Raw genomic sequence first — 7,225 nt, forward strand, 5'->3', positions numbered from 1 at the left:
TCATTTCTAAGCCAATAAGAACATGATACCATATACTGCCATATTGTCGCGTTATTATTATATATACTATTTGAATTATGTCATAATAAAAGTTGATTTTCTACAAGATTCTTTTTACTTTAATATTAATTTTTATTATTTTATATTAATTACTTTAATATTAATATTATGCTTTCTCTTTTGGGAAGTAATAAAAATGTATAATTCTGAATTCTTCTTTTCGATGATTATATTTACGTGTTTTTATTCGCAAGTACTCATTTTGGTCTTTCAAATTGTCATATTAAAATTACCGCGGTGCAAATATTTAAATAGTCATATTTGAGCCGTGTTCCAAAATTCATTGCCAACGCTGAAATCTACAGTTTACGTCACATATACTATACATTTTCGGCACTGAATTTTGGAACAGCTATAGAATTTGCGCAAAATCATATGAAAGTTGTCTCGAGAATGAGATACCAGAAAGTCGATTGTATATCTTGAATAATCTTGAATATCTTGGGATAAAAATTATAAAAGTGAGTAAATTTACTAATTGTAAGTGACCAATTGAATTATAAATTGAATTCTAGTAAATTTGTTCACTTGTAATTTTCATCTCATCAATCGACTCCCTAACTTTCTTCCATGATATATATATTTACCTTGTCTGTTTCCGTCATAGTTAAATAGAAATGAAAATTAAAACGATTTTATTGAAAAATTTAAAAATATCACGCAAAATTAGAAATTAAATTGTATTTAACCATAGACTATGTTCATGTGTTTAATTTTCATGACATCAAAATAAAATCATTTTGACTTTCTTTTGACAGGTGTATTCCTTGACTAAAGTAATGATCAACCTATTCGTGTGACATATTTTTCAATTTCTGCAGGAATACCTTCGTAGAATTGACAGGTAATCGGAAAGAAAAGATATACAGGAAGTATGTACAGATTATCATAACTGTTGACAGGGGAACCAGCCAATCAGTAATTCTGCTATGCCATAGATTTTCTCTCCGCAGGGGTTCTTCTGGGGTTCTTTGTGGATATCAGGACACACAATAGCACAGTAACCGCAATATAAAAACGGCGGTCTCGAGATCCCCTGATCTGCGCATCTGTGTGACGTAACATAATGATGATATTACGGCTTTTCCCCCTATCTTTCGTTCACGGATCAAGCAGCTTTAGCTGCAGTTTCCGATGCCACAATTGGTGGACCACCCTGAATAATCGCGCGCGTTACCGCCTGCGGCGAACGTGCTTGTTGATTTATTTATTCCTTTACTGCGACAATTAATATTATTAACGGAAATGAGAGAATTAAAGCCAAAAATAAATTTGCTTCATTTTTTGCGCAAAAAAGAAAGCAAAAATACTTTTCACGTTATCATATAGTATTGTTTTGTTTATATTCTGTTAAATTATTCTGCTAATTTCTATGTGATTTTTAATTGTAATATATAATTACAGAAATTGTTAGCAATGATATTAACAGAAAATATTTCCATATTTAAACTTAAGAACTTTTATTTTAAAAAATAATAACTTAATTAATGATCATTTTTAAATTAAATTTCATCTTGATTTAACTTACTTTTTATTTTCTCTATAAGAAATTTATTTCTCTATAAGAAGAAAAATAAAATTAAATCTTTAAGAGATTAAAGTTAATTAATATTAAAAATGAATATAAAAAATTTAACCAAGAGAAATGAATAGAAAAAGAAATAACTACTCAAAAGAAGTAATTTAAGAAGTTATTCTATTCATTATTATTTTCGTAATGAACATCTACCTATCTGAACAATATCAGCGTTTGCAGTGCGAGAATTTTCTTTAATCGAGATGCTACCAGCTCCTTTATACGTGTTCAATTCTGTTTGTGTCCGGGCGTGCGAAAAAATATCTCGATTTTACGCGTTTTTCACAAGTGGCCTATGAATTATCGCAGTTCTTTCATTCCGAAGACGTCAATTCTAGCGCGTCGAGATCTTCTCCTTAGCTCGCAGACAGCCATCCTTCGTACAATATCGTGGTCACTTGTCGCTCCATTCATCAGCAACCGCAGACTCCTCTTTAGCCCGTCACGGCTTAGGAAAAACGAGTAGCTTTTCACTCACCGCCGTGACTGTGCTCGTCACACCGTTTCTCTCCATGTGCATCAAGAGTGCGCTCTTTCCTCGTGGTGTTCTAATTTATTGGTCAGCGTCATTGTCACCGCCTTTAAACGCGACCACACAGAATGCGAACGACACCTTTATGAACTCCCACGCCATTCACAATTACGAAACCGCCCTCACATTTTCTTACTCCCGCGTCCCCACGTATATTGTGAAGCCTGCTTTCCCCCTATGCCAATAATCGCGACATCCATTCTCCTCTTTTGTGAGTTTAACTTTATACATCGGATAGACACGGCCGACGTCGCGGACGACGCTCGCGGAATATTCGTGATCGCCGACTGTGACGATCTCGAGAAAATCGGTGACAATGCCAAGAAAATATGGGGATACTTTAAGATGTTTCGAGTATCTTCTAAATCGTTTTTATAAGAGAAGAACGACTGAACTCAATAGACACATCCATATTATATTGCGTTATGTAATATACAACAATGAATTAATTTTTTATTTAAAGAAGAAAAGCTGTGAATTAAGTAGAGATAACGCTGAGGAATAGATACTCAAAAATAAAACACAAGTCATCATAACATTAAAATCATGTCAAAATAGCTCCAGAATAATTATTATAAGTCATTTTTCAATAAGTTATGATTAATTTTTATTGTAATTTGTTATTCTGCTTGAGATGCTTTCTTGTAACATGCTTTCTTATTATATATTTGCATCAAAATGTACAAAGCAAATTTCTATTGCATATTTTTTGCATATTTTTGATCGATCTAGTGACAGAAAACAGATATGCAAAATTATAAATTTTAATATATTGGATTGTCCGGAAAGTTCGTGCCGCAAAAGATTTAAATTTAATAAATGTATATTAAAATTTAAATCTTCTGCGTTTTAATTTTCTTTCAAAATCGGTACTAATTTTCCGGACAGCCTAATATGTATATAAAATATGTGACGATATTCTTTGATATCGTAGCTCGTTTACTTACAATTCAGCAAAGCAGATGAAGAAATTAGCAAGCAATTATGATAATAGTATTTAACAATGCAGCCTTCAGTAGCATGCTGTGTCATTGATTGTTAGTGTTAATGAGGCTCATTCTCTTTGTACGAATAGTTAAGGAAAAAAAATGAAAAGAAACGAGTCAAAAAACGAGAGGATCTGATATAACAAAGCAATTTTGCATGGCTACTCAGTCGAACGATGAATAAGCTGGACGTATAGTTCGTATTAAGCATACAATATGCATTTCATTGAAGATTCCATAGTAAACGAAGTCCAGCCTTTTCTTCTGAATGTTATCAACGGTTATTATAGTTATGGTACTGATAGATTCGATCCAAATTCATTTATATTCTTTAAATATCCGGAAGAAGTTTAGGTCTATTCAATTGTTAATATTAAAAGTACTGTTTTTTACTCTAACAATAAGCAGCTGTAGTTATCTAAAGATAAAAGCTTATCCTTCATGAAAGAATTAGGCAAACTGAATAAATAAATTTACAAAATTATCACTTTATAAAATATAAAATATTAAAAAATATAATTTTTTTAAATTATTAAGAATTATATTTTTTTTTCTTAGATCTTTATGTAAACAAAGTAAAGGCTCATAAGAATTTTGGCGCAGTAATCAAAATGCGCAATATTATTATGCACTGATTATCAAATTCTCTTGATTAACTTACTTTATTGACGATTTCGACAGTTGGCAACAATTAAATCTTTATTAATAATTGACAGTAATTGATAGAATTCCATTTTATTTTATTTTGAGTTATTTGATATTTGATTTTTAAATAAATTAGTACACAAAAATATGTAATGTAAAAAATATGTTACTTTTAAGATACCGAATTATTTTCCTTTTTTCTTTTGTTCGTGTTTTCTTTCTTTTATGCTTGTTGATTACTTTGCATTTTTCTTTACCACATCCGATTCTTTTTCTACATCGTCATTGGTTTGCGATGGTGCTGTAGTACAGATGACGGTGATAATATTGATGGCGGTTTAGGTGTTCTGAGTTCGAGTTCGACATTTCTATTTTTCTGTTCAGAGAATTCTTTCTTTTTAATCCTTAATAAAAAAATATCTTGATCGCCTTCTCTTATATGATCGCTATACACTTCTTGTGTTCCCGAACTAAATTGAGGATAGACAGTGATGGTCTTGCATTGATGCTTGTTTTGCTGTTCATCTTTGCATGATCCGATCTGCAGAAATTTAAATTATACATATATGTTTTTTAAAGTTAAAGTTATAAATTTTCTTAGTATTTTTGTTTCTTTTGATGTATTCATTTTTTTAATATATAATAAATATAATAAATATATCCATGTCAATCTCAAACGATTCAAATTTAATTGCGCTCGCAATTTTATTTTCTTTAACTGACACTCCTAACTGGAATGCATAAAAATTTTAACAAAAAAAAGACAACAGTTTGCGATTTATAAGGATCTTCCTTTTCACGTAAACGACATGCCGAGTGAACACGAAATATAATGCGATCGTCATAATCGGCGTTGATTATTTTAGGGCCTGTTTTGCTCGTCGGTCTCTGAATTTCGACGCAGTCGCAAGGTGGTTCCCATTCTTCCCGTTTCTTTTTCGACTTATTTTTATCTTTCTCTAATCTAATAATCAGCTGATTGCTAATCATCTCAGCTCCAATCTCTTGATAATATTTTGAACGAGCATCCTTGATGAGTGAATGTGACGAAGATGATGACAGACGAGATGAAGTTATTGAAGGACAGAGGCACACGTCTTGTAAAAAAAATTTAAAATGATTTCAATATATAATATATATATATATATATCAATATTTATACTTTATTTAAAAAATATTAAATATAATTATTTTATGATTTAATATTGTATAAAAGAGAAAATATTTTCTTTTTCTTTAATTTTTTGATCTATTTTATAATTAAATATAGCAAAAAAAATATTTTCTTAAAAATGAATTGATTGTTAGATTAAATTTGAAGTAAACAATTTGGATTAAAATTTATTTTAGCTAACAAAAACAGATTTTTCTTATATTTACCTTTATCATTAGAAAATTGCATTTTAACAGATAACTTAAAATGTGGAATGTAATGTTTATTGAAAGAAAGATTATTATTTGTATTATTTATATATTTAACGTCCCATTTTTATAAAATTGTGGTTGGAATTCAGTACAGTTATTTAAAATCGATTCTTTTATGTGACATATTCACACTGCACGTTAAAAAACAAATACATCGCAGATTTACCATTTCTAACATCATTCGAATCAATTCGCACCATGTCACCATTTGGATAATCCGGTCAAAATTTATTACGTAACAATTTGCCATCATGTTATGTGTGTGTGTGTGTATTAAGTCTTATTCATAACACATATACATAACACAACAAAACAGCAAGAATGATTGCGGCAACTTATAATTGTGGCTGTCCATCAAAACCGTTTGCCCTGTGCCGTAGACCAATCTATGCAACATCTGAAAAAGAAGCTTGTTGCTGCATCAATCGTAAAAGTTTTCTTCATATATCGTCATGTTCAAAAAAAATTCCTTCCATACATTTATTATCAGTCCATAATATTCTTGTTGTTGCGTTATAGATGCATTTAACATGTATTCGACCCCTTCATGCAGGCTAGTAAACCCCACCCACAGAGTAATCTCTGCATCGAAAGAAAACATGAACAAGCAATTTCTGAACAGAAACAAAATAAAAAACCTTGAGATGTCCGACAAGAAGCAAAACCCAACTGACATAGTTGTATCTGAAATTATTAGAAAGGAACAGCCGCACAAGGAGATTGAAGCTATCATCAATGACAATCACATCATCATCAGGATGCACAAGGAGACGATCAAAGAGGAATATGATCCCTTGTGCGAATGCATTGGTCAAGTAGTTTCAAAAAAGTCGGTGAGCCAAGAAAAGTGCGATGATGGCTTAATATTCGATATGGCTCATGGAAGTTTGGAACTCTGTCATACTCCTCGAGAGGATGCATCGGTGCCATCGACAAAGAAAACCTGCGAGGAGGGAGGATGTCGCATGGTCACATTGTATCCAAATGTAAAAAGCGATATCAGGAATGCTCCTTATATGGACAGAAAGTCAAAAATAAAACCAATCGATCTTGAAGAAAATCCAAATATATTCTTGTTGAGAATTAGGAAACACTGTGATAGTGGTGATAAAAGACGGACAATCGATTTTGAGTTCCGAGCACCACGTCCATGGGAGAAGAAGAATCTTCTTAAACCTGAGAGAGACATTAAAGGAATATGAAGATGATATTGACAAAGAATGTAAATGTGATATCGCCAAGGAACATAAAGATGGCGAAAAGCATGAAAATGAGAAGGAGCATAGAGATGACATTGACGAAATAATTGATGCTGACAAGCAGAATAACGAAAATTAAAAAATATTAATTTTACAATAAAATGTCAAAATATTTTTAAATATGTCTTTTATTATTAACTTGATTTAATATTTACTAACGATTAAAAAAAATTGATATTAAGTATTCAAATAGAAAATAGAAGTTTTAATATATCTTTTTCCTTTTTATTTTCAATTAACAGCATATAGAATTACATTTTTACATATTATCGCATATAAAATTACATTTTTACATATTATCGCATTTTACTATTAGAATTAGTATTAAATTATTTTTAGTTTTTATTATGGAAGATGCAAAAACAGATAATTGAATTATTATTTTATGGGTTCAAAGAAAGAGTACAAGGTCTACTATATTCTCACGAGATCACTCTTAAGCTGTCAGCGTGATGCAGGTAATTATTAACGCGTAGCAAATTGAATTTCCGGAACGTGTGAGAATAAGAAACTGAGAATTTGGTCAATACTTTTGAGTTCTTTTGCATTTAATTTGTTTCGGATTAGATATATGATTTCAAAATGGTAAAGATATAAATCCATATCTAAAAATAATGCGATAGACATCAATTAATATTAATAAAATTTGCTTTCTTTAATATTAATATTAATAAAACACAGTTATTAATATTAAATTTATGTATATTATTCATTGTATTAAATTTTTTATATATTTATAATA

At 30.4% G+C, this 7,225-nt stretch overlaps 1 pseudogene; it reads left to right on the plus strand.

Moving 5' to 3' along the window:
• The first annotated feature begins 5,868 nt into the window (after window positions 1-5,868).
• On the plus strand, window positions 5,869-6,562 carry LOC108687301 (annotated as a pseudogene).
• Window positions 6,563-7,225: the final 663 nt, after the last annotated feature.

The sequence above is a fragment of the Atta colombica genome, unplaced genomic scaffold (genome assembly GCF_001594045.1).
Source record: "Atta colombica isolate Treedump-2 unplaced genomic scaffold, Acol1.0 scaffold205, whole genome shotgun sequence".
Classification (NCBI taxonomy): Eukaryota; Metazoa; Arthropoda; class Insecta; order Hymenoptera; family Formicidae; genus Atta; species Atta colombica.